Here is a 27,683-nt window from a genome sequence, read left to right as displayed (position 1 = left end):
GACCAGGTGGAGGTAATTGAATCATGGGGGTGGTTTCCACCATGCAGTTCTCATGATAGTGAGTGAGTTCTTACGAAACCTGATGGTTTTATAAGGGACTCTTCTCCCTTCGCTCAGCACTTCTTGCCGCCTTGTGAAGAAGGTGCCTTGCTTCCCCTTCTGTCATGATTGTAAGTTTGCTGAGGTCTCCTCGGCAGGGCTGAACTGTGAGTCAATTAAACCTCTTTTCTTTATAAATTACCCAATCTCAAGCAATTCTTCATAGCAGTATGAAAATGGACTAATACAAGGTAGGATTCAAATAATGGTAATAGAAGAGATCCTTCCTCATTATTCCTTTCCCTCGTCTTGCTTTGTACACTCTCTGAATTCCAACTCTTTTGCTTTTCTATCCTGCCCCTGACAAATACAAAAGCCTACCTTTACATGGGGCAGCAGTACCAGGATTTCAAAGGGAGCATGTCTTCAAACCACCAGAGCTAATCTGAATGATTGCAGACTCATGGATAATAATGGTGTTTCCACCCTGACTTCTGGTTTGTTCCTATTGGCTTTTAACTCAGGATCACCTCACTAACTTTGGTGTTCAAATCAGCCCCATTCAGGTTAGGATGCCCTGGGTAATTCACCCCAGTACCTGAACCTGTCCTTCTCACCAATTCTTAATTCAATAACTGGATTCTGGTGTCTACTTGTCAAGTCCTGGCATTTTTGACCCCTTTGTTAGTTTTTGGCTGGAATTCTAGTTCTCCCAACTTCAAGCCATTTATTCTCTCATACATTCATTCAACAAATATTTATTGGGAGCCTACTATATGACAGACACAGTTCTAGCCTCTGGGGACACATGATAATAAATAAATCATGTATCTGATAAATAAATCAGCCAAAATCTCTGACTTCATGAAGCTTATGTACTAGTGGGGAGAGAGAGAATAAATCAGATAGGGAACTCTGATATGTGTGAGAAAGTAGAATATCCCAGTCTCTTTCCCCCTGTCACATTGCATGTTGGCACGGACAGTCTGTGTTGACTTAGGTCACAACAAAGCCAAGTAGTTTTAGGCCCAATTCCTGAAGTTAGACTACCTAAGTTTGAATTATGGGTTCTCTACAAACTATCTGGGGGATCTTAAACAACAAACTTACTCCTTCCTCTAGGTTTGAGTTTCCTCAGCTGTAGAATGGGGATGATAATGATTCCTACCTCTAGGTTGTGGTATGAATTTAATGAGTTATATAAAACGCATAGAAGAGTGCCCGGCACATAACAAATAAAATACTGCATAGAACGCCATTAATAATGTGCCCACCACAGAGTAAATGCTCAATAAAATTTAACTATTATGACTACTACCATTACTAGTCTTTTTACAATTAAGAAAGGAAATTATTAAAATGTGAGGATGATCCAGAGCAGAACTTTGCTGTGCAATGTGACTAACAACTCCTTTTGAAAAGTATCTATCATTATTGATAAAATGTTTGAGTAATTTTCTGGTACTGTTTAATGAGCTTGCGGGCCCCTTCTAGGAAGTGAGTTTCATCCAAATGGTCTTATAAGGAGTGACCTACACAGCAGTTAGTCTTGTGACAAGCCTAATAACTTTTAACCAAATAATCCTTTCTTGAATCTAATCTAACAATGTCATCTACCACTCTCTCATTGTATACAAAGTCTCCAATAATGAAATACAAAAGCAGAAAGGGGAGATAGAATGAGGTTAATGGGGCCTCCTCCACCCACCATTCATCCATTCTTTCTCAAGTAGCTAAAAGGAAGGACAAGATGTGCCCACAGTTGGTTTCTTAGCACTCTTTCAAGGCCTTACTGGTGCCTTTCAGTCTCTTGAATCTTACCTCAATACCACTCTGCCCTTAGCTGACTAAATCCCTCCAACACATCTTTCTTTCCCTTACACAGGTAAAGCACTTTTCTGCCTCAGGTCCTTTTTTTTTTTTTTTTTTTGAGACGGAGCCTCGCTCTGTCGCCCAGGCTGGAGTGCAGTGGCACGATCTTGGCTCACTGCAAGCTCCGCCTCCTGGGTTCATGCCATTCTCCTGCCTCAGCCTCCCAAGTAGCTGGGACTACAGGTGTCTGCCACCACGTCTGGCTAATTTTTTCTATTTTTTAGCAGAGACAGGGTTTCACCGTGTTAGCCAGGATGGTCTCGATCTCCTGACCTCGTGATCCACTCACCTCGGCCTCCCAAAGTGCTGGGATTACAGGCGTGAGCCACCGCGCCAGCCTGCTTCAGGTCTTTATATCTGTTGTTACCTCTGCTTGTAATGTCTACCCACTTCTGCAATTCTACTGCTCTCACCTAGTTAACTCTTAATCTTCCTTCAAGTTGCGGCACAAAGAACAGTACCTAGCCCCTTAGCTTAGAGGTTATGTACAGCTATATACTCCATGACACTCCACATTTCTCCATAGTAACAATCTGCACAATTTTCATCACATGCTCTATCTCTGATATAAATCCTTGTATATCTTAAAGGCCTTGGCACATAGTCAGCATTCAAGAAATGTTGAATGGAGGGATGGATAGTTAAATAGATGGATGGGGAGATGGATGGATGGGTAACTGGAAGGGCAAATGAATGGGTAAATAGATAAATAGATATTTTAGATAATTTATACAAAGAGTATAAATATTCACAGAACTATTGAATAATAGAGGACAAAAGGACATGAATGATCTTTTACTGCAGCTCTTATCTTTTGTAACGTTAGAAACTGAGCCCAGCAAAAGAATGCGGCCTGGTTAAGATCTCTAGTTAGTGGCAAAGTCAGGACCAGAATGCTAGTTCTCCCAACTTCGAGCCATTTATTCATTCATACATTCATTCAACAAATGTTTACTGGGAGCCTGCTATATGACACATACCATTTTAGGCTCTGGGGACACATGATAATAAATAAATCATGTATCTGACAAATAAATCAGAGAAAAATCTCTGACTTCATGAAGCTTATATACTAGTGGGGAGAGAGAGAGATAATAAACCACACAGGTAACTCTGATATGTGTTAGAAAGTAGAATGTCCCAGTTTCTTTCCCACTGTCCCATTTATCTATGCATGAAAGTATTTTCTTCAGAGCATGCTTCCCCCCATGGCCAGTAACAACCTCAGATTTCTTTAGTGCTCCATTTTCTGCTTAGTCACATTTTTTTTGGTGAGTCCTAATCTCCCACCAGATGCTCATTATCAGACTCTCAGACGAGGCCTTCTGCTCTGAACTTATCTTCTTCTGTATCCCTGTACTATACAGAAAAGCAGTTAGAGATTAGCTATTTATGAGGCTGTGAAGAAAAAGATCATAAAAATGACGTCTACAGAAACTAATTTGGGACTTCTGTTTCCAGGAATATTCAGTATGTGTACTTTTCTTTATTTCCCCCACTAAGTCAACTACAATCCTGAAAAATACAAAAATACAAAGACAAACAAATGCAAAAATAAAAAGAAAAACAAATATAAGAAAATTCTGAAGGGTGGAGAGAAGAAAGCACAGCAGTGAAACACCTTGGGACCCAAGCAATGACATGGAGGGGAGGGCACCTTGTTTTTGTTTTGCCTCATATACCTCAGACTTGTGGCTGAAAAAGCCAGTAATGTCAATGGTGCAGATAAAAAAAAGGCCCTCCAAAAGCTTTGTCTCTCTCACCAGTAAAGAAGCTTAGCAAGAGAAAAGACTTTTATACAATACTACTCCATTCCAGCCATACACCACAGAAAAAAATTGTGACTTCATGCCCCCACACCAGTAAAGGCTACATAGAGAGCTAGATTTCCACACTCCCAAGGTTGTAATGAGGTGGTCCATCCGCCATGCTGAAGTTGTAACAGATAAGGCCAAGCAAGAAGCTGAGACTTTCATCACTGGGCAGCCAAGAATGAGCTGCCCCTCCACAGTATCAATGAAGACCAGATGGGGAACTTGGACTTCCACTCCACCCCAGCATTAACAAGGACCTATCCCTCTCTTCACTCCACCTAACAAGTGCAGAGTACATTAGTGATATTGAGCTTTTTTTTTTTCATATAACTGTTGACCATTTGTATGTCTTCTTTTGGGAATTGCCTAGTCAGGTCCTTTGCCCATTAAAAAATGGATTATTTGTATTCTTGCTATTGAGTTGTTGTTTTTTAAATGGGCAAAGGACCTGACTAGGCAATTCCCAAAAGAAGACACACAAACATATAAATAGTTATATGAAAAATGCTCAACATCACTAATCATCAGGGAAATGTGAATCAAAACTGCAATGAGATATCACCTCATTGCTGTTAGCATGGCCATTATCAAAAAGACAAAAGACAACTAGTGTTGGTGAGGATGTGAAGACTAAGGACTAGTGTCTAAAGTATATGAAGAAATTTTATAATTCAACAGTTTAAGAAAAACGCTAGAACAATCTGATTATAACATAGGCAAAAGACATGAAGAGACATTCTACTAAAGAGTATATACAGATTAAAATTATTTCATGAAAAGATGTTTAATGTCATTAGTCATCAGGGAAATGCAAATTAAAACCACAAGGAGATGTCACTACACACCCATAAAATTGACAATTAAAAATTGTGACAACACCAAATGTTGGCAAGGATGCAGAAAAACTGTACTCATACATTGCTGGTTAGACTATAAAACAGTACAGTCATTTTGGAAAACAGTTTAGCTATTTAAAAAAAAACTAGTATGCAAATACAATATGATCCAGCAATTGCACTCCTGGGCATTTATCCCAGAGAAACAGAGAGTTATGTTCACACAAAAACCTGTATATACATGCTCATAGCAGCTTTATTCATGATAGCTAAAAACTATAAACAATCCAAATTCCTTTCAACAGGTAAATGGTTAAACAAACTATGTAACATTCATACCATGGACTACTACTCAGCAATAAGAAGGAATAAACTATTAATGCATGCAACAACTTAGATGAATCGAGAAAATTACGTCGAGTGAAAAAAAAATCCCAATGGTTACATACTGCATGACTTCCTTTATATAACATTCTTGAAATGACAGAATTATAGAAATAGAGAACAGATTAGTATATGCTAGTGATTAAGGTGGAGGTAGAGATGGGAGAAGTGGGAGTGTCTATAAAAGAGCAACATGAGGGATTCTAGTGACAATGGAAACATTATTTAACTTGACTGTATCCCTATCAATATCCTGGTTGTGATATTACACAATAGACTGCAAGATGTTACAATGGCAGAAAATGGGTAAAGAGTGCGTTAGATCTCTCCCTACTGTTTCTGGTAATCATATGTAAATCTATAATTATCTCAAAATAAAAAGTTTAGAAAACGAATTTGGGCCACTCAAAAAAAATTATTTGCTCCTTTTCCCCTCAAAGTTGTGTTTCTATCACTTTTATCATTGTAAGTATTTATTGTCTTTCTATCATGTCTGTCTAATGAGGTACCAGAACTAAACACAAAATGCCAACAGACAAATCCTAGGAATCAGGATATTGTACATTGAAAGATACATACCAATTAATACAGTTACCGTGGGGCAATTTCTAGGCTCCATTAACTAGAATCCTATGTGAAATACTCAAGCAAAATATAAATCTCATGCAGCAACCTCAGTACTACTTAACTCCCAATCAGCAGACCAGTACTTCACAGCCGTAGTGTTTTGAGTTAGAGGGTCTATTTCTTTAAATACCCAAGACTCCAAAGAGGATAACTTCAGGCTCACCAAGCCTATAGCTTATTCACAATTAGGAATCAAGTGGGACTTTCCAACTTAATTGGGGAATGATGGAGGAATGAGTTGATTGTTTAAATGAGTAGACAGATGGGACAAAGCAATAAATGAAATGGCTGAAGTGAAAGAGAATGCGACTAACTGAATGTCTTCTATAATAATATGTTCCTAGTCCCAATTCATAGACCTGAACATTTATTTACTTCACTGTTTCAATTTTTCAAATAGCTTCCTGTCTCTATGCTTGAAGTGAATGATCATCTTCACTAGGGAATATGATAGTCACCATGTCAACTCTTCTCTTCCACCAACTAAAACAACTGAAATGGCTCTGTACTTCCTGCAGGACAAAGTTCACATGCTTCATCTTTAGGACCGTCCACATTCTGCCTCAACCTTTCTTTCAAGCCTCATCTATTCTTACTACTCCTATGTTGATTATCTTGTCCAATCAAACTGCTCTGTTCACTTTTCCTAAAAACAGAAATCTTGCATTATCCTACTTCCATGCTTTTGCTCATGCCATTAACAGTGCTTGGCATGCTTTATCTTCCATCTAAACCTTACTTATTCTTCAAGCTCTAAATTAAATGGCATATGCTCCATTAAGCTCTCTTTCCTTCAGCACCCCGTGGCTTATAGCTTTCATTCTAAACTTAGTATATTCTGTTTGGCATGTGAGTTAGTACTTCTGTAGTTATCTTTTCAGGTGTTCACAACATTATATAAAAACAATGGGAAAGGCTACACAATAATTGTTATGATTTAATTAGCATATGCCTTTCAGTGTGTGGTTTTCTGTTCCCACTCTGCTCTTGAAGAGGGTTGGTCTGTTGATGTTCACTATTTGGCTCTAGTACATTTTCAGGTTAAGGTCAGAGTCATAATATTAGGAAAAGAAGGCTAATTTGTCAGCTAGGGCTGCCATAACAAAAAGCCACAGACTTGGTGGTTTAAACTACAGAAATTAATTCTCTCATAGCTCTAGAGGCTAGAAGCCCAAGATCAGGGTGCCAGCATAGTTGAGTTATGGTGAGGGCTCCCTTCATGGCTTGTGAATGGCTGCTTTCTCACTATGTCTTCATATGGTACAGAGAGGGGAAGCAAACTCTCTGATGTCTCTTCATAAAAGGGCATTCTTCCCATCTTGAGCCCAACCCTCATGACCCCATCTAACCCTAATTACCACTCAAAGGCCCCATTTCTAAATACTATCACATTGGGGATTAGGGCTTCAACATATGAATTTTGAGGGAACACAAATATTTAGTCTATAACAGAGGCATATAATGAGAGACCTAATAATTATAACTAAAGTAACTAAAATAATTACATTAAATTAGAGATAAACTATTGGTTATGCAATAATCACTCACTGGAGAGCAGAGAGCTAGCAGGCTACTCAGGCTGTATCTCTCAAAGTGCCCTTCCTTGAGTGGACCCTCACAGGATCAGTATCAGTCTGGATTCAGCTTTGTGTGTTCAAGAGCTTGATTTTATCCATTTACCTCAGAGTGTTCCAGCCATAGGGGACTGATTAAATACTAAGGAAGCTCATGAGACCCGCTTTATAAACCAGAATGAAAATTTGTTTATGTTCAGGATATTCTCAATGAGTGTCCTGCTTTTCTTTAAAGATAGAAGAGGTTCTGAGTGTCTAATCATTAGAAGAGTTCAATAGCAAATGTAAGAAAGCATAAGAATGACTCAGACAACTTGAAGATAGGTCAATTGAAATTATCCAATCCGAGGAACAGAAAGGCAATAATAGAAGAAAATAGACAGAGCCTCACAGACGTGGAATGCCATCAAGTATGCATAAAGGGAGTCTCAGAAGGAGAAAAAGATACAGAAAGAATATTTGCAGAAACAATGGTCAAAAACTTCCAAAATTTGATGAAAGACATGAATTTATACATTTGAGAAGCAGAACCAAGTCCAAAAAGGATAAACTCAGGGATCTATATTTATATACTTTATAATAAACTGTTGAAAGCAAATACAAAGAGAAAATTTTGAAAGCAACAAGAGAGAAGCTCTTCACATACAACACATCAGAAAGGTAGTCAGGGGGAGGATAAATAGGGATTGGTTAATGGGTCAAGATACAGTTAGACAGAAGAAATAAGATCTAGATTCAGTAGCAAAATAGGGTAACTATAATTAACAATAATTTATTGTATATTTCAAAATAACTAGAATAGTAGATTTGGAATATTCCCAACACAAAGAAATAATAAATGTTTGACGTAATGACTATCCAATTACCCAGATTTGATCATTACATATTTTATGCATGTATCAAAATATCAAATGTACCCCGTAAATATACACTACAATTATATTATCCATAAAAATTAAAAATTTAAATTATTTTAAAAGATCAGCAGCTGATTTCTCACCAGAAACCATAAATGCCAAAGGCAATGAGATCACATAATCAAAATACTGACGAATAAAAAACCTGTCAACCAAGAATTTTATATATGGAAAAACTATCTTTCAAATAGGAAGTATAAATTAAAATATCCCCACATAAACAAGAGCAGAGAAAGTTCATTACTAGTATACCTTCTCTACAAAGAAATACTAAAGGAGTTCCTTCAGGCTAAATGAAAGACACTAGACAGTAACTTGAGTCCACATGAAGAAATAAAGAACTCATAATGGTAAATACATAGGTAAATACAAAAGATAGTAGCAATATTTTTGTTGTTAGTACATTCTTCATTTTTTTTCTGTATAAGACAACTGCACAAAGCAATCATTATAAATCTCTGTTCATGGCCATACAATATATAAAGATGTCATTTGTGACAAAAACAGCATAATGGAAGAGAGAGAATGGAGCTATAGAAGAACAAAAATTTTGTATATTACTAAAATTAATTTAGTATTAATCTGAAATGGATTGTTATAATTAAAGTGTTAATGGTAATTCCTAAATTAACCACATAGAAAATAACACAAAAACATAAGAAAAACTACAAAGAAATTAAAATGATACACTGGAATATATCTACTTAACACAAAAAAGGCAGTGCTGGATGAACTGAGGAACAAAAATGACATAAGACATATAGAAAACAAATAGCAAAATGTCAGACATAAAACACACAGCTAACATCATACTTAATGGTGAAAGACTAAAAGCTTTTCCCCTAAGATTGGAAATAAGACAAAGATATACAGTCTCATCATTTCTACTCAACATTGTACTGGAGGGTCTAGGTAGGACAATTAGGCAAGGAAAGAAATAGGAGTTATGTAGATTGGAAAGGAAGAAGTAAAACTCTGTCTACTTAAAGATGACATAATCTTGCATATAGAAAAACCTAAAGAATCCACAAAAAAAACCTATTAAAGGTACTAAATGAGTGCAGCATATTTGCAGGATACATGATCAATATGCAAAAAAAAAAAAACCCTAGTATTTCTCTGCACTAACAATAAAAACTCCTAAACTAAATTAAGAAAACAATTCCCTTTATAATAGCACCAAAAATAATGAAATACCTAGGAAGAAATTTAACTCAAGAAGTATAAGACTTGGACACAAAAAACTATGAAACATTATTGAAAGAAATTAAAGAAGACTGAGAAACATGTGAAAGACATTCCATGTTTGTGGGTTGGAACACTTAATACTGTTAAGATAACAATCTTCTCAAACTGATCTACAGATTCGATAAAGTTTGCATCAAGACAATTCAAAAATCACTTGATGAGTTCACTGAGTATAACATGTATGAATTAGGGATGAAGGTCACATTTGCAGGCCTACTCTTTCCATCAGTCTTTCTTTAACTACCTATGCCCTTTTTCTTTGGTGACAGGAGATGACTAAAGTAGAGGAAAATCTTATAGTGGGGAGAAAGGAAATTCGTCTTTACAAAATGCAGTCAGAATTTCAGTATAATTTGTGCTTAAGATACTTAATGCCTAAGCCCATAGTGACAGTAAGCATAAAATCAACAAAATTTCTAAAATTTTTTCAAGCCAAATGGGTCTAGGCTTTTCTGTATGATACCCTAGGATGCCAACAAAGCCACAGATACAGAGTGGTGGTTGTGGACAGTGGTAGAGAGCAGAAGGCAAGAAAAGGGCTTTCAGGAGCCATTTCATTTATAGTCTTTAAAGTTAATGAAGACTCTAGATATGCCATTTCCAAGTTTGTTGTTCTGTCCGTGGCACATGTATGTCTTCTAATGGGAATATGTCAGAAACTAGGACCTTTTTTTATGGGAGGGAAGTATCATGAAAGGACACATACAACCATTCAAGAGAACAGGCCAGGATGGGGAACTTCGAGAAGAAGCAATGGTTATAAGGCGGCAGAAATGTCAAGCAAGTAAGCATGAAGGCCATGCTTGACATTTTTGCTATTTTGCCACTCACTAGTTCATTGTTATGTACCATCCCTACCTTCCAAGACACAATCCTGCCAAATCCAGTGACTGGGTATCATGGCATTTTGCCAGGCCTGCTCCAGATAATCATATCAGTCCATTCTTAGAGTATAGGGAAAGGGATTTTTCTATTTGAGTTGAAGTCAAATTGTGACCCTCTAGCTCAGGAGTCTGGCCAGAAGATCAGTACATGGATACTATTGCCGTAGCACCGAGTTACCACCATCAATTACCATGTCAGCGACTAACCACAGGCAGGGAGTTGACCTCAAAAGGGGATGAGAGTTCCTTCCATCAGACAGCTATTTCATTTACAATGCCTCTGGCAGTGCTTCTAAACCACTCTCAGACTCCCTAGCCCCAGGAAGAAGGAAATCAAACTGATATTATATCTAATTATGGCTCCTGATGAGAGAAGACAGACAAAAAATTAGTAGAAAAGTGTTAATAACATTTATGAATTTTCCATGTGAAACGGCAAATCAGGAGCACCTCCTGTGGCATAAATACTATAAGAATGAATCTCCAATGAGACTTTACCAACTCTTGGCTCTCAAAGAAAGAAATAGAGTCAGGCTCTGTTAGAAAGTTTGTGTTTTGAGAATCTTTTCTGAGAATTAGACATTGTCCTTTGGGGAGCTGGGCCTCTTTGATTGGCCCTTTGCTAAGTGAAAAGATTCCCATGTGGCCTTTCTACTGGACCAAAATGAAATTAAAGTGGAAAAGATGTTTCCAAATGCAGCCAATGGCCCAAACCAGAAAGAGATCTGTTTTGCTTCAATCATACATGGTCAACTGAAAAAAAAAAAAGTTTAATAAATAAACATTTACTGAGAATCCACTGTATGCCAAGATCCTTTAAGAATTTCATAGGTATAGAAAAAAGAAAGAAAGAAAGAAAGGGACAGGCTACTATTTTAAGGAGAATTCTAGTTCATTTTATGCATTTTTCTTGCAAATTTGACTCCACAAAGATGCATTATCGCATTACTGACTTTGTGTTTAAGCATTGTGCATGCATGTAAAAATGTTGAAAATTCCTCAATAAATGAAGAGAGAAGGCTTATCTTGTATATCAGCAATTCTGAAAAATAAAGTTTTTTGAGATAACTGAATTTCTCAAGGTCTGTTTTGTTGTTGTTGTTGTTGTTGTTATTTGGGTGAGTCCATATACAGCAATGACCCATTGAGGTTTTTGATCAATCTCATCAAAAGACTTACATTGTTCATCACAGCATTTCAGATGACCACAGTTATAAAAGCTATTTCTTTTTTTTTTTTGAGATGGAGTTTCACTCTTGTCACTCAGCCTGGAGTGCAGTGGCATGATCTTGGCTCACTGCAACCTCTGCCTCCTGGGTTCAAGAGATTCTCCTGCCTCAGCCTCCCAAGTGGCTGGGATTACAGGCACCTGCCACCACGCCTGGCTAATTTTTTGTATTTTTAGTAGAGATGGGGTTTCACCATGTTAGGCAGGCTGGTGTCGAACTCCTGACCTGAGGTGATCTGCCTGCCTCGGCCTCCCAAAGCTATTTCTTTATTAATATAGTTCATCTGCTCATAACTGTTACACATGTTCAGTTGTCATTAGTATAACTGAATGTTTATGCTTGCAACAATATGTATGTTATTATTGCTTATTTTATTGTGTAATGTGGTCTGTGAAGTGTCACGTTTTTATGTTTTTCAAATAAATGCCCTTTTTAAAATGTAAATAAATATTCTTTTTAGGAATTTTAAAGTTATTTTTTCCAGAATTATATTTTAGGGATTTTGATCTTTCAGGGTTTCTTTTTCTCTTTCCTTTTTTAAAAAATTGAGTTGGGGTCTTGCTATGTTGCCCAGGCTGGTCTCTAGCTCCTGGCTTCAAGCAATCTTCCTACCTTGGCCTCCAAAACTGCTGGGATTATAGGTGTAAGCCACCATGCTCAGCATCAGGATTTCAACATTCAGGATTATGGCGCTTGGGATTGTGTCTTTCAAAATTATGATTGACTCTTTCAGAGTTTACACACTAGCTATAAAAATAAAACATAAATAGATGGTAAAAGGAATCAGGAAAGGACAATTGGTCTGGAGCCCAGGATACCTGGGCTCTAGTCCTGGCTCTAACAGGTGGCTGTGTGACCATGGGCAAGTCCTTTTTTCTCTATTGGCCCCACTTTTCCCATTTGTAAGCTGAGAAGGTTAAACTAGATCCTTAAATGCTTTCCCAACTCCGACATTACTTAAAAGTAATGAGTATAGGAAAATGGGAGGCGGGGGGGATAGTTGAGCATCCCATGCTAAAGAGGATTTAGTTTTTTTTGAGGGTGAGTTTTCGTTTGTTTGTTTGTTTTCTATTCCAAGGACACAAGGTATCTTCCCAACGCTTTGGAGTCACTGAAAGTGGAAGGCCGTAAAAGCCTAATGCCAGAACTAGGGAACATTTTCTCTCCAAGGATCAGTAAAATGCAGTCAGGAAAGTTGGTGACTCATTCTAAGTAAGACCTCCTCAGGGAAATTGTAGAGGGCAACTCCAAAGTCAGCTTCAAAGTTTCCAGACTTTCCTTTTTCATCATTTGCTGTCCAAATGCAGAAGGATTATAATAAGATTTCTATCAGACCCATTACTTTGGCAGAGAGCCCAGTGTCTGCCTGGGGATGGAGGCAGTGTTTGGTGCCCATGAATAAGGCTTGTAAATTGCTATTCTTTGTAACATTGCTGAGGAGGCAATGCCACATTCAAGACAAAAGACCATCAGTAGACTAGAGATGAAGAGAAGGTAGTGGAATAATGGAGATGGTCTTTTATGGAGATTATGAGCAGAGGGTTTGGAGTCATTCAGTCCTAGGCTCAATTCCAGCACCATCACCTTGAGCTTAAGTGTTTAAACATTTTTTGAGCCTCAGTTATTTCATGTGCAAAATGAAGATAATAATAATACTGATTCTACAATGATTATTGTAAAGATTAAATAAAATATTGTATGTAAGGAGTGGGCACATGTGTCTGGCGCCTACTAGATGCTCAATAAATGGTAACTGCTAACATTAATTAACATAGCCATGATCATCATTATCATCATCATCATCATCATTAATTTCTCTCCATACTGGCAGTAAAGACATTCCTAAATAATTAAGATAACAAATGACTTATCAAAGATCATTGATATTAAATGCTCAGAAATCATCAATGGCTGCTCATTTTCTATGGTTTCAAATCCAAACTCTTTTGTTTGGCAGTTGATGTCCTCCACAATTAGCCTCATCCAGTCCCTTCCATATCATTAGTTTTGGAGGTTATTCACCTGCACTTCACTCCCAGGCCTGCTCAATTATGCTACAAATTCTAACCATGGCTGGGGGATATATTGGGAGCTTTATATCCTTCCGTGGGTAGGTTTGTCCTTAGTTACTATGCCCCATGCATGGTATTCAGTGAGCCTGGAGTAGTCCCTGGACTTATATCCCTATGGCATATCGGGTCCTAACCCATGGTAATTTGATTCAGTCTAGATAATTGAGTTTTGTCTTAGCTTCCCTAGAATGAAGGCTTATCTTGTCTTTCTGCCTAGATCCAACCACAGAATGTTGGGTTCTGTACCACGGTGCCCCCAGCTATGCCTGGGGTTCTTAATAAAAGACTGATGATTGAGAACCAGGATACCAAGACACAACGAATTTTGAATGTTGTCTGTCACCTAGATCTTCTTGCTTTCATGTCTCACAAATCCCAGGACATCCCTTCGAGAACTGTATTGGACTGATAATATTTCACTTAAGGCCGCAGAAGGCAACAGAAGCCTCACTCAAAGAGAGTAATTGAGGAGAGTTTAATGAAAGAGCTATTTAAATAATTTGAGAAGGGTTAAAAGAAACCAACAAAGGATGGTGAACACCCCAAAGTTTGCAATATCAGCAGAGCCTTTATCATTCCTAGGCCTAAAAGCATAAATGGAGGGCGTAGTTACTGGATCCCAGAGGGAAAAAGACCCATAGCTGTGGCTGTAAGAGATGACACTCCCTATCCAACAAATGTTGCCTTTGGGGGAGGAATTCAGCCACTGACAACTAACATCAACCTGGGAGAAAAAATATCTTGACTTCTCTCTCCTCTCATTCACCACCACTGTCTCCAATTGGCTGTATCCAACCAATAAGTCAAAAGGCAAAATAACTCAGTTGATATATCCATAAAGGTCAGCCTCCTGGGACACAAAGAAGAACGCAGAAAGGTAAGGGCTAGATGTAAAGGGACAAATGGAAAATATTCAGTAAAGGCAGGTACTTCTGTTGGAGACTACCCCACAGTCCGACCAGTTCTACAATCACAACTCATATCCTGCTCAAACTTTCTTGGTGCTACTGAGGTTTCTGACATCCCAGCATTCAATTTCCCACTCCTCAACTGCAAATTATGCCAGAGACTAGATCTTATACATCTGTCTATATTCCCCCGTAACATCATAAAAACTTACTGATGCACTGTTTGGCAAATGTTACAGTCTTTCCAGTTTTCTTTCTGTCTGCCTCTCTCTTCATTCAACAATATTTCATAAGCTCCACCATACATCAGCTACTGTGTTAGATGGTGGGGATACAATGGTACATAAAAACATATACATTCTCTCCTCTCATGGCACTTACAATCTAGCAGAAAAGAAAAACACTAATCTAAAAACACATTAGCAAGCAGACATTAAGAACTAATATTTACTGAGTGCTTATAGTATGCTAGGCACTGTGTGGTGACTTTGTGTCTAACTGGTTAGAATCTGGAGCTATGTTTCCCAAAATTACTTTCCCTATATTACACCAAGTTAGAATTGGTCCCAGGAGACATGTGCACAAGATTTGAAAGGCAAAAGTGAAGGAGCAGCCATTTGTAATACTCTGAAGGTCATTGTGGTGGCAGGTGCTGTTTCAGTTTATGAACATGGCCGCTAATCTGCTAGCATGAAGAAGGAGTGCTGAAGGGTGACAGCTTCTCCTGCAGGTCACCTACATCATCAAGAATGGAGGTGATGAAAGGTAAGCATGGGTTTCAGATATCCTCATGGGATCCAGTTTGTCTTGCTAGGTTCCAATTTGTCTTTGTTATCCCCCACTTCCCTTTGTGACCTTAGGCCCAACACCAAACACTGAAATTAACCTTATGGAAATTAATTAGCTCCCACAATTGCATAATGTCAATTCCTAAAATAAAATCCCTTACTATCTATAAACTATAGTGGTTCTGCTTCTTTGATCAAACCTTAATTGAAACTGAGATAGGTACCATTATTATCTCCATATTAAAGATTATACTAAGACACAGAAAGATTAAGCAACTTGCCCAATGTCAAACAATTAATAAATAGAGAAAGCCAAGTTTTGAATCCAAGCAGTTTAGCATAAGAGAGAAAGAGTGTGTGTGTGTGCGTGTGTGTGTGTGTGAGAGAGAGAGGGAGAGAGAGAGATTAACCACCATACTATTAATATCTACCTTTCAAATCTGTTTGTAATTATGCACAGGTAATTATGCAGAAGTAGATAAATACCATGAGAAAAGAAACACAATTCTACGAGAGCACAGCATATAACAAAGTATCTTGTATTAGATTATCTATCTCTCTGCCTACATATCAGTCCTATCTATCTATCTACTAATATATGTGTGTATATATATATATATATATATATATATATATATATATATATTTTAATAAAATAGCTGATGCAGGAAGAAAAGCCTAACCTGCGTAAATTTGGGTAAAAGTGAAGAAAAAGCAGGAGCCCTTCCCTTCTCCTGACACCACTATTTGGACAAAGTGTTGTCTACTCCATAACAGGGAAACTACCCTACTGAGAGCATAATGCAGAAGTTGTTTGCAGTGCTAAACATTGATGAGGGGATAGTATAAAGTACACTAGATTGGGAATCAAGAAACTTGCCTTATGATTTTAGCTCTGCCACTGATTTGCTGTGTAACACTGGGCAAGTGATTTCCATTCTGTGAGTGTCCATTTCCTCTCTCTAATATGATATGATTGAACTCTACGATCTCTAAGACTCCTTCTAATCTGCTAGGAGACTATAACCATTGGCCTGTGAAATTAGGGGCTGTCCAGGTTTTCAGATAATTCAAGAAAGCAGTTTGGATAATAAACCTGGGATTCCTGGGTGATTATTTGCAGTCTCAAAAGAAAACAAGATAGCTGATATTTAGGTAGTTTTGTTGGAATTCATGAAGAGAAAGAAGGGATGGTAGAGCTGCTTTACCTAGTCATAAATCAGTCTGGCAATCACTGTAGGCTATACACCATTTTTCTTACCAAGATCTCTGACGAATTCTTGTGTTGCAATAAAAAAAGATTAACACATTCATTTTGAAGAGATGGTCTCTTCATCCCAAAAGTCCCCAGGGGAACTTTTACCAAATAGCAGAATGTGGAAACACAGCATGATTCAAGGAAACCACATGACCTTCTACCAAGAGAATGATGAATACTTTTTACCTTGGCCAGGAAGGAAACGTGGACTAGAATTGATTTCCTCTCTTCTCTTGGGAGAAAGTGGGAGTGAGGGCATTAGAAATCCCATTTTGAAAGGTTTGGATTAAAATCTTTGTTCTTTATAGATATGTGAGAGTTAAGATAAATAAAATACTTGTCCTGTTCAATGTCTGTTGTTTTGCAGTTTGAATTGAATACAATTCTTTTCTTTTTTTTAATTTTAATTTTTTTTATTATACTTTAAGTTCCAGGGTACATGTGCACAACGTGCAGGTTTGTTGCATATGTATACATGTGCCATGTCCGTGTGCTGCACCCATTAACTTGTCATTTACATTAGGTATATCTCCTAATGCTATCCCTACCCCCTCCCCCGACCCCATAACAGGCCCTGGTGTGTGATGTTCCCCTTCCTGTGTCCAAGTGTTCTCATTGTTCAATTCCCACCTATGAGTGAGAACATGTGGTGTTTGGTTTTTTGTCCTTGCAATAGTTTGCTGAGAATGATGGTTTCCAGCTTCATCCATGTCCCTACAAAGGACATGAAATGGGATCTAGAACTAGAAATACCATTTGACCCAGTGATCCCATTACTGGGTATATACCCAAAGGATTATAAATCCTGCTGCCAAAAAGACACATGCACAGGTCTGCTTATTGCTGCAATATTCACAATAGCAAAGACTTGGAACCAACCCAAATGTCCATCAATGATAGACTGGAATAAGAAAATGTGGCACAAATACACTTATTTTCTAATTAAATTTTTTATTATACTTTAAGTTCTGGGATACATGTGCAGAATGTGCAGGTTTGTTACATGGGTATACATGTGCCATGGTGGTTTGCTGCACCCATCAACCCGTCATCTACATTTGTTTAAGAGGAGTCTAAGTCTCTTGGTAGGTCTCTAAGAACTTGCTTTATGAATCTGGCTGCTCCTGTACTGGGTGCATATATATTTAGGATAGTTAGCTCTTCTTGTTGAATTGATCCCTTTACGATTATGTAATGCCCTTCTTTGTCCTTTTTGATCTTTGTTGGTTTAAAGCCTGTTTTATCAGAGACTAGGATTGCAACCCCTGCTTTTTTTTTGCTTTCCATTTGCTTGGTAAATATTCTTCCATCCCTTTATTTTGAGCCTATGTGTGTCTTTGCACGAGATCGTTCTCCTGAATACAGCACACTGATTGGTCTTGGCTCTTTATCCAATTTGCAAGTCTGTGTCTTTTAATTGGGGCATTTAGCCCATTTACATTTAAGGTTAATATTGTTATGTGTGAATTTCATCCTGTCATTATGATGCTAGCTGGTTATTTTGCCCGTTAGTTGATGTAGTTTCTTCATAGTGTCAATGGTCTTTGCAATTTGGTATGTTTTTGCAGTGGCTGGAACCAGTTTTTCCTTTCCATATTTAGTGCTTCCTTCAGCAGATCTTGTAAGGCAGGCCTGGTGGTGACAAAATATCTCAGCATTTCCTTGGCTGTAAAGGATTTTATTTCTCCTTCGCTTATGAAGCTTAGTTCGGCTGGATATGAAATTCTGCATTGAAAATTCTTTTCTTTAAGATGTGGAATATTGGCTCCCAGTCTCTTCTGGCTTGTAGGGTATCTGCAGAGATCCGCTGTTAGTCTGATGGGCTTCCCATTGTGGATAACCCAACCTTTCTCTCTGGCTGCCCTTAACATTTTTTCCTTCATTTCAACCTTGATGAATCTGATGATTATGTGCCTTGTGGTTGCTGTTCTCCAGGAATATCTTTGGGGTATTCTCTCTATTTCCTGAATTTGAATATTGGCCTGTCTTGCTAGGTTGGGAAAGTTCTGGATAATATCCTGAAGAGTGTTTTCCAACTTGGTTCCATTCTCCCTGTCACTTTCAGGTATCCCAATCAAATGTAGGTTTGGTCTTTTCACATAGTCCCATATTTCTTGAAGGCTTTGTTTGTTCTTTTTCATTCGTTTTTGTCTAATCTTGTCTTCACAATTTATTTAATTAAGTTGATCTTCAATCTCTGATATCATTTCTTCCACTTGATTGATTTGGGTTCCTGAAGTTCTCATGCTGTGTTGTTCAGGTCTATCAGGTCATTTATGTTCTTCTCTAAACTGGTTATTCTAGTTAGCAATTCCTATAACCTTTTTTCAAGGTTCTTAGCTTCCTTGCATTGGGTTAGAACATGCTCCTTTAGCTAGGAGGAGTTTGTTATTACACACCTTCTGAAGCCTACTTCTGTCAATTCGTCAAACTCATTCTCTGTCCAGTTTTGTTCCCTTGCTTGTAAGGAGTTATGATCCTTTGGAGGAGAAGAGGTGTTCTGGTTTTTGGAATTGTCAGCCTTTTTGTGCTGGTTTTTCCTCATCTTCCTGGATTTAGCTACCTTTGGTCTTTGATGTTGGTGACCTTTGGATGGGGTTTCTGTGTGGATGTCCTTTTTGTTGATGTTGATGCTATTCTTTTCTGTTTGTTAGTTTTCCTCCTAACAGTCAGGCCCGTCTGCTGCAGGTCTGCTGGAGTTTGCTGGAGGTCCACCCCAGACCCTGTTTGCCTGGGTATCACCAGCAGGGTCTCTAGAACAGCAAAGATTCCTGCCTGTTCCTTCCTCTGGAAACTTCATCCCAGAGGGGCACCTGCCAGATGCCAGCTAGATCTCTCCTGTATGAAGTGCCTGTCAATCCCTGCTGCAAGGTGTCTCCCAGTCAGGAGGAGCGGGGGTCAGGGACCCACTTGAGGAGGCAGTCTCTCCCTTAGCAGAGCTCGAGTGCTGTGCTGGGAAATCTGTTGCTCTCTTCAGAGCCAGCAGGCAGGAACTTTTAAGTTTGCTGAAGCTGTGCCCATAGCCACCCCTTTCCCCAGGTGTTCTGTCACAGAAACATGGGAATTTTATCTATAAGTCCCTGACTGGGGCTGCTGCCTTTCTTTCGGAGATGCCCTGCCCAGAGAGGAGGAATCTAGAGAGGCAGTCTGGCTACAGCAGCTTTGCTGTGCTGCAGTGGGCTCCCCGCAGTTTGAGCTTCCTGGAGGCTTTGTTTACACTGTGAGGAGAAAACTTCCTACTCAAGTCTCAGTAATGGCAGACCCCCTTCCCGCCACCAAGCTTGATCATCCCAGGTTGACTTCAGACTGCTGTGCTGGCAGTGAGAATTTCAAGCCAGTGGATTTTAGCTTGCTGGGCTCCGTGAGGGTGGGATCCGCTGAGCTAGACCACTTGGCTCCCTGGCTTCAGCCCCCTTTTCAGGGGAGTGAACAGTTCTGTCTCGCTGGCATTCCAGGTGCCACTGGGGTATGGAAAAAAACTCCTGCAGCTAGCTTGGTGTCTGCCCAAATGGCCACCCAGTTCTGTGCTTGAAACCCAGGGCCCTGGTGTTGTAGGTACCCAAGCAAATCTCCTGGTCTGCAGGTTGTGAAGACCACGGTAAAAGCGTAGTGTCTGGGCAGGAAGGCACCGTTCCTCACAGCACAGTCCCTCATGGCTTCCCTTGGCTAGGGGAGGGAGTTCCCTGACCCCTTGCACTTCCCGGGTGGGGCAACGCCCCACCCTGCTTCTGCTCACCCTCTGTGGGCTGCACCCACTGTCTAACCAGTCCCAATGAGATGAGCCGGGTACCTCAGTTGGAAATGCGGAAATCACCTGCCTTCTGTGTTGATTTCACTGGGAGCTGCAGACTGGAGCTGTTCCGATTCGGCCATCTTGCCAGCCATCCTAATTAAATTTCTGAAAGAGTTTTAAACAAGTGAGAAGTTCATGTAGCATGGCTAAGTTTATAATTTAGGCAGCCATCTCTTACATGAAGAAAAATAACAACTTCAGATTTAGTCTGATATCCTGAAGCATCTGAATCAGATAACTGTAAAACTGGGGGAAAAAGGTATTCCTCTTATATTGAAAGAGAATGAGACAATTTAAAGAGATTGCTCTTAGGTCCATGAAGACTAAGGTCCTCAAAGTATAAGGATGGGTTGAGATCACATTTCTTTGACCTACATCAATAATGCACATTAACTAGTTATTTAAATGAACCAACCCCATTTAATAAGCTTGAGGTTGTTTTTAATAGAAAAAGAAAGGCTTAACTAACCCCTTGTAAGTGGTCTTATTTCAAAAAATGCAAAATCCACAGTGGGAATTTGTGTTTAGAGAAAAGGTCGTATCACAGAATGCCATTTTTATCTCCTTTTCAGTTCTAGTTGCTCCTTTTATTGTAGCATTTGTTCATTCAAATATCTGTTATATATGGGTTTTGTATCAGGTACCATGCTAAGTATTGGCTTACCTCTTTGACTCTTGGATTTTTACAAGCTGCATTTAGATGTCGAGCCTCCAGAGCTGGGACTTCAATGTCAATTTTAAGATTTTTTGCTTTGCTTGGGAATTTTCTCCCTTTCTGGTTTTCCTCCAACAAACCCCTTTTATTCACACATAGGCTATCAGAAAAGTGGAAGAGGGGCTGTGTCATACAAGATATCATAAGTGCAAACCACAGTTGGCATATAAAGGAATGCTTCCAAGTGTCAAGGCATTTTAGTGACCGTATACAGCACTGTACCTCACCCTCAATCAGAGGCAAAATATGCCCATGTTCTTCAGACTCCTTTAGGACTCTGATCAATACCTGTGGATTCAAGTTTGCCACATCCAACAAAGAATAAACCAGAGTGAACACCAAATGCTTCTACCCTAGCACTAGCATTTGTCTTCAGCATCTCTTGCCCACTAGTGCTAGTTTGCTGCTATACTGGACTTTTCAGTCTCTATCTATTCCCTTTCCTTGATTTTTAAATGTCATATCCCTTATCATCTCCTAATATATTATATTTGATATATTATATATGCTGTTTGTAATCTGTTGAAGTCCCATGAAGACAGGGAAGTTTGTTTGTTTTGTTCACTCAATGCCTAGAATAGCACCTGGCTCATAGTTAAGCCCTCAAAAATGTGATGAATAAATGAATGAATGAGTGATACTTGCTTGTTCCTTTTCACGTTAATTGACTCTTTGGGCCTCGAGCCCACATTTGTCTAAGATCTACAGCAGAAACCTGATCCTACTATTCCTCTGGCATTAATCCTTCAGGCTTGTCCTACCTGACATACCAGATTCGGCTTGGTGAACCGACCCAACATATAACCCAGAGAGGAAAATAGCCAATTCAAAGCATTTTTGCATACACAAGGACCCACACACAAAACTACTTGTTTTTTTTTTTCATTTGTCCTTAAAACTGCTTTTTTTATGTCCCTATATATGTGAGTACGTAAAATGGTTTTGCCCTCAACATATGGAGCAGAAACATTACTACCCACCACAGATCCCCTCTAGACCCCCACCCTTCATTCAGGCTGTATAGTCTTACTTGATTTATTCTCCCTCCTCAGTATTAGCATTTTAATATTCCCTAGGCCTAACTCACAGGAATGAAGAACTGTGGGCCACATTAATTAGGGGGCAACAACAACCAGGGCCTTTTTACCTCCTGTAATGTCACTCTGTCTGGCCCCTTCTTCCACAGCCACATTGGGTAGGCCATGCTTGACAAAGAGTTTAGGAAACATTGAATACTAAGAATCTGTTCCTCAAAGAGAGTTCAATTCAACCAATCACGTTTTTCTTTGCTAACTACCTTAGTTATGTCTGTTAGACCAGAAACCCAAGAGGACTCTTTTTTTTTTAATTGACAATTCAAGAGACTCTTCACACTCTTTTTGCTCCCTCTGTGTGTCGTGGATTTATTTTCTAAGAGGTGTGTGGTCAGAGGGGAGAGATAGAATGAGCATTGCATTTCTTTCTGCTTTGGAAGTGTCCCTGGCATATATGATGTGATTCTAGGGAAGCAATATAGGAGTTGGGGTTGAGGTAAGGGGAGTTGTAATTCGCAGGTGCTATCACAGATGAGATAATCATAAATCAGTATCTGTGATACCTGACAATAAAACAAAAGGGATGAGGATGGGAAATCAGTTAAGCAAACAGTTTTTTAAAAACTATGTATTTTAGAATAATTTTTAATTTACTGAAAAGTTGTAAAGATATTACAGACTGTTCACAAACACCCTTCACTCAGTTTCCCCTAGTGTTCACAGCTTACATAACTATGGTACAGTTGTCAGAGGCAAGAAATTAACATTGATATATTCCTGTTACTAAGCTACTAGATTTCACTCATTTTTCCACTAAAATCCTTTTACTGTTTCACAGTCTAATGCAGGATTCCACATTGCATCTAAGAGATAGCTTTTTGGCATAATGTGAGAAGATCTACTCAAGAAGCCAAGCCTAGGCCCAGAATCATCGGGGAAAGCTGCTTACATGGGGCTGGGCTCCTTTGTTCCTGACTACAAGTCCTGGTTAATCTGCACTGTATGGTATAGGCAAGGGGAGCTTGGCTAAACAGCAGGGGTATACTCAGGCATCAAAAGGGGAGTACTGCCACATTGATTGGATTTCCTACCTTCAGCGCTATTAAGAATGACAAATCTGTATTATGAAGTAGACATGTTAGAGTCACTATGTTAAATATGTCAAACACATGGGACAGTCTAGACTGGGGGTTGACAAACTTCAGCCTTACAGGCCAAACTTTGCTGTTGACTTTTTTTTTTAATGAAGATATTTATTGGAATACTTAGACACTCCTGTTTGTTTATGTATTGTCTATGGCTGTGTTTGCACTACAAAGACAGAGTAGAATAGTTGAGACAGAGACTGTGTGGCCCACAAAGTCTAAAATTTTTACCATCTGGCTCTTTGTGGAAATAGTTATCTAAATGTGATTACCAGGTAGAGAAATAAGAAACTGGATGGTCTGTACCTAGTAGAAGCTGCAAAACTGTTAGACAACATGTACAACCTATGTCAGAAGGCTGGGGCATGGAATTATATCAAGCTAACAAGCTTCTGCACAACAAAGGAAACAATTGATAAAGTGAAGAGACAGTCCACAGAACGGCAGAAAATATTTGCAAACTACCCATCCAACAAGGGATTAATAACCAGAGTACATACAAAACTCAAACAACTCAATAGCAAAAAAAAAAAAAATCCCAAATAATCTAATTTTAAATGGGCAAAAGACCTGAATAGACATTTCCCAAAAGAAGACATATAAATTGCCAAGTATATGAAAAAATGCTCAATGTCACAAATCATCAGGAAAATGCAAATTAAAACCACTATGGGGTATGACCTCACCCCAGTTTGAATGGCTATTATCAAAAAGACAAAAAACAACAAATGCTGGAAAGGATGCAGAGAAAAGGGAACACTTATATACTGTTGGTGGACATGTAAATTAATACAAACTCTATGGAGGTTTCTCAAAGACCTAAAAATAGAACAACCATATGATCCAGCAATGCCACTGCTGGGTACATATCCAAATAAAATAAAATAAATATACGAAAGAGATATCTGTACTCCCATGTTTATTGCAGAACTATTCACAATGGAAAAGACTGGAATCAACCTAAGTGTCCATCAACAGATGAATGGACAAAAAAAAACCCAACACCATAGTATATATAAACAGTGGAATACAGCCACAAAAAAATAAAATCCTCTCACTTGCTGCAACATGGATGGAACTGGATGTCATTATGTTAAGCGAAATTAGCCAGGCACAGAACAACAAATACTTCATGTGCTCACTCTATATGGGAGCTAAAAAAGTGGATCTCATGGAGGTAGCAAGTAGAATGGTAGTTACTAGAGGCTGAAAAGGGAAGTGGGGAGGGGGAATGAAGAGAAGTTGGATAATGAGTAAAAAAAAAACAAATACAAGTAATACATTTTAGTATTCAATAGTACAATAGGAAAATTATAGTTATCAATAATTAATCTTATATTTCAAAATAGCTTGAAGAACTGTAATGTTCCCAACGCAAAGATAAATGTTTGAGGTGATGGATATCCCAATTACCCTGATGAGGTCGTTACATACTGTACACATGTATCAAAATATCACATATACCTCAAAAATATGTTATATCAATTTAAAAAAAGAAGTCTAGTGCCTGGCCAGTGACACACCCAGTAACGAGTGAGGCTTCCTTGGAGACTCTGTGAACATCACACTGCTGAATGTGGCTTCTACCCCAGGCCCAGCTCCTGAAATTTCTAATTAAGGGGAGATCACTAAAACATGGAAAAGCTAGTTGGTTGTGGAAAGGGGGAAATCACTTCTTACTAATGCTCTGAGAATTCTTTGTTGTAAGGTAATACTGAGAAACGAAAATTGAATCTATAAATTACCTTGGGCAGTATGGCCATTTTCATGATACTGATTCTTCCTACCCATGAGCGTGGAATGTTCTTCCATTTGTTTGTATCCTCTTTTATTTCATTGAGCAGTGGTTTGTAGTTCTCCTTGAAGAGGTCCTTCACATCCCTTGTAAGTTGGATTCCTAAGTATTTTATTCTCTTTGAAGCAATTGTGAATGAGAGTTCACTCATGATTTGGCTCTCAGTTTGTCTGTTATTGGTGTATAAGAATGCTCGTGATTTTTGTACATTGATTTTGTATCCTGAGACTTTGCTGAAGTTGCTTATCAGCTTAAGGAGATTTTGGGCTGAGACAATGGGGTTTTCTAGATATACAATCATGTCATCTGCAAACAGGGACAATTTGACTTCCTCTTTTCCTAACTGAATACCCTTTATTTCCTTCTCCTGCCTAATTGCCCTGGCCAGAACTTCCAACACTATGTTGAATAGGAGTGGTGAGAGATGGCATCCCTGCCTTGTGCCAGTTTTGAAAGGGAATGCTTCCAGTTTTTGCCCATTCAGTATGATATTGGCTGTGGGTTTGTGATAGATAGCTCTTATTATTTTGAGATATGTCCCATCAATACCTAATTTATTGAGAGTTTTTAGCATGAAGGGTTGTTGAATTTTGTCAAAGGCCTTTTCTGCATCTATTGAGATAATCAAGCTACCAATGACTTTCTTCACAGAATTGGAAAAGACTACTTTAAAGTTCATGTGGAACCAAAAAAGAGCCCGCATTGCCAAGTCAATCCTAAGCCAAAAGAACAAAGCTGGAGGCATCACACTACCTGACTTCAAACTATACTACAAGGCTACGGTAACCAAAACAGCATGGTCCTGGTACAAACACAGAGATATACATCAATGGAACAGAACAGAGCCCTAAGAAATAATGCCACATATCTACAACTATCTGATCTTTGACAAACCTGAGAAAAACAAGCAATGGGGAAAGGATTCCCTATTTAATAAATGGTGCTGGGAAAACTGGCTAGCCATATGTAGAAAGCTGAAACTGGATCCCTTCTTTACACCTTATACAAAAATTAATTCAAGATGGATTAAAGACTTAAATGTTAGACCTAAAACCATAAAAACCCTAGATGAAAACCTAGGCATTGCCATTCAGGACATAGGCATGGGCAAGGACTTCATGTCTAAAATACCAAAGGCAATGGCAACAAAAGCCAAAATTGACAAATGGGATCTAATTAAACTAAAGAGCTTCTGCACAGCAAAAGAAACTATCATCAGAGTGAACAGGCAACCTACAGAATGGGAGAAAATTTTTGCAACCTACTCATCTGACAGAGGGCTAATATCCAGAATCTACAATGAACTCAAACAAATTTACAAGAAAAAAACAACCCTATCAAAAAGTGAGCAAAGGATATGAACAGACACTTCTCAAAAGAAGACATTTATGCAGCCAAAAGACACATGAAAAAATGCTCATCATCACTGGCCATCAGAGAAATGCAAATCAAAACCACAATGAGATACCATCTCATACCAGTTAGAATGGCAATCATTAAAAAGTCAGGAAACAACAGGTGCTGGAGAGGATGTGGAGAAATAGGAACACTTTTACACTGTTGGTGGGACTGTAAACTAGTTCAACCATTGTAGAAGTCAGTGTGGTGATTCCTCAGGGATCTAGAACTAGAAATACCATTTGACCCAGCCATCCCATTACTGGCTATATACCCAAACGACTATAAATCATGCTGCTATAAAGACACATGCACACGTATGTTTATTGTGGCACTATTCACAACAGCAAAGACTTGGAACCAACCCAAATGTCCAACAATGATAGACTGGATTAAGAAAATGTGGCACATATACACCGTGGAATACTATGCAGCCATAAAAAAGGATGAGTTCATGTCCTTTGTAGGGACATGGATGAAATTGGAAATCATCATTCTCAGTAAACTATTGCAAATACAAAAAACCAAACACTGCATGTTCTCACTCATAGATGGGAATTGAACAATGAGAACACATGGACACAGGAAGGAGAACATCACACTCTGGGGACTGTTGTGGGGTGGGGGGAGGGGGGAGGGATATCATTAGGAGATATACCTAATCCTAAATGATGAGTTAATGGGTGCAGCACACCAGCATGGCACATGTATACATATGTAACTAACCTGCACATTGTGCACATGTACCCTAAAACTTAAAGTATAATAATAATAATTAAAAAAAAGAAGCTCAAAAAAAAAAAAAAAGAAACGAAAATAAGACAACCCATGGGCATAATCTATTTAGATATTTTCATACTTTCCTTTGACAATATTGTATATTTAGGACGACTTTAAATTATTAGATTATCATAAGATGACAGAATATTTTAATTACTCAAGTCATTATTGAATACTTAGTTTATCTACTGCCCTGTGGGATTTCAAAAAGGCGTTAAACCCAGTCTGTGTCTTATGATTTTAGTTGGAAAGAAAACACATGCACTTGCTCTCCCTCTCCCTCTCCCTCTCCCTCCCCCTCCCCCTCTCCCTGTCCCCTCCCCACGGTCTCCCTCTCCCTCTCTTTCCACGGTCTCCCTCTGATGCCAAGCCAAAGCTGGACTGTACTGCTGCCATCTCGGCTCACTGCAACCTCCCTGCCTGATTCTCCTGCCTCAGCCTGCCGAGTGCCTGTGATTGCAGGCGCGCACCGCCATGCTTGACTGGTTTTCGTATTTTTTTGGTGGAGATGGGGTTTCGCTGTGTTGGCCGGGCTGGTCTCCAGCTCCTAACTGTGAGTGATCCGCCAGCCTC

Source organism: Pan troglodytes, chromosome X (assembly GCF_028858775.2).
Source record: "Pan troglodytes isolate AG18354 chromosome X, NHGRI_mPanTro3-v2.0_pri, whole genome shotgun sequence".
NCBI classification, from domain to species: domain Eukaryota; kingdom Metazoa; phylum Chordata; class Mammalia; order Primates; family Hominidae; genus Pan; species Pan troglodytes.
Note: the sequence above shows the minus strand (reverse complement) of the source record.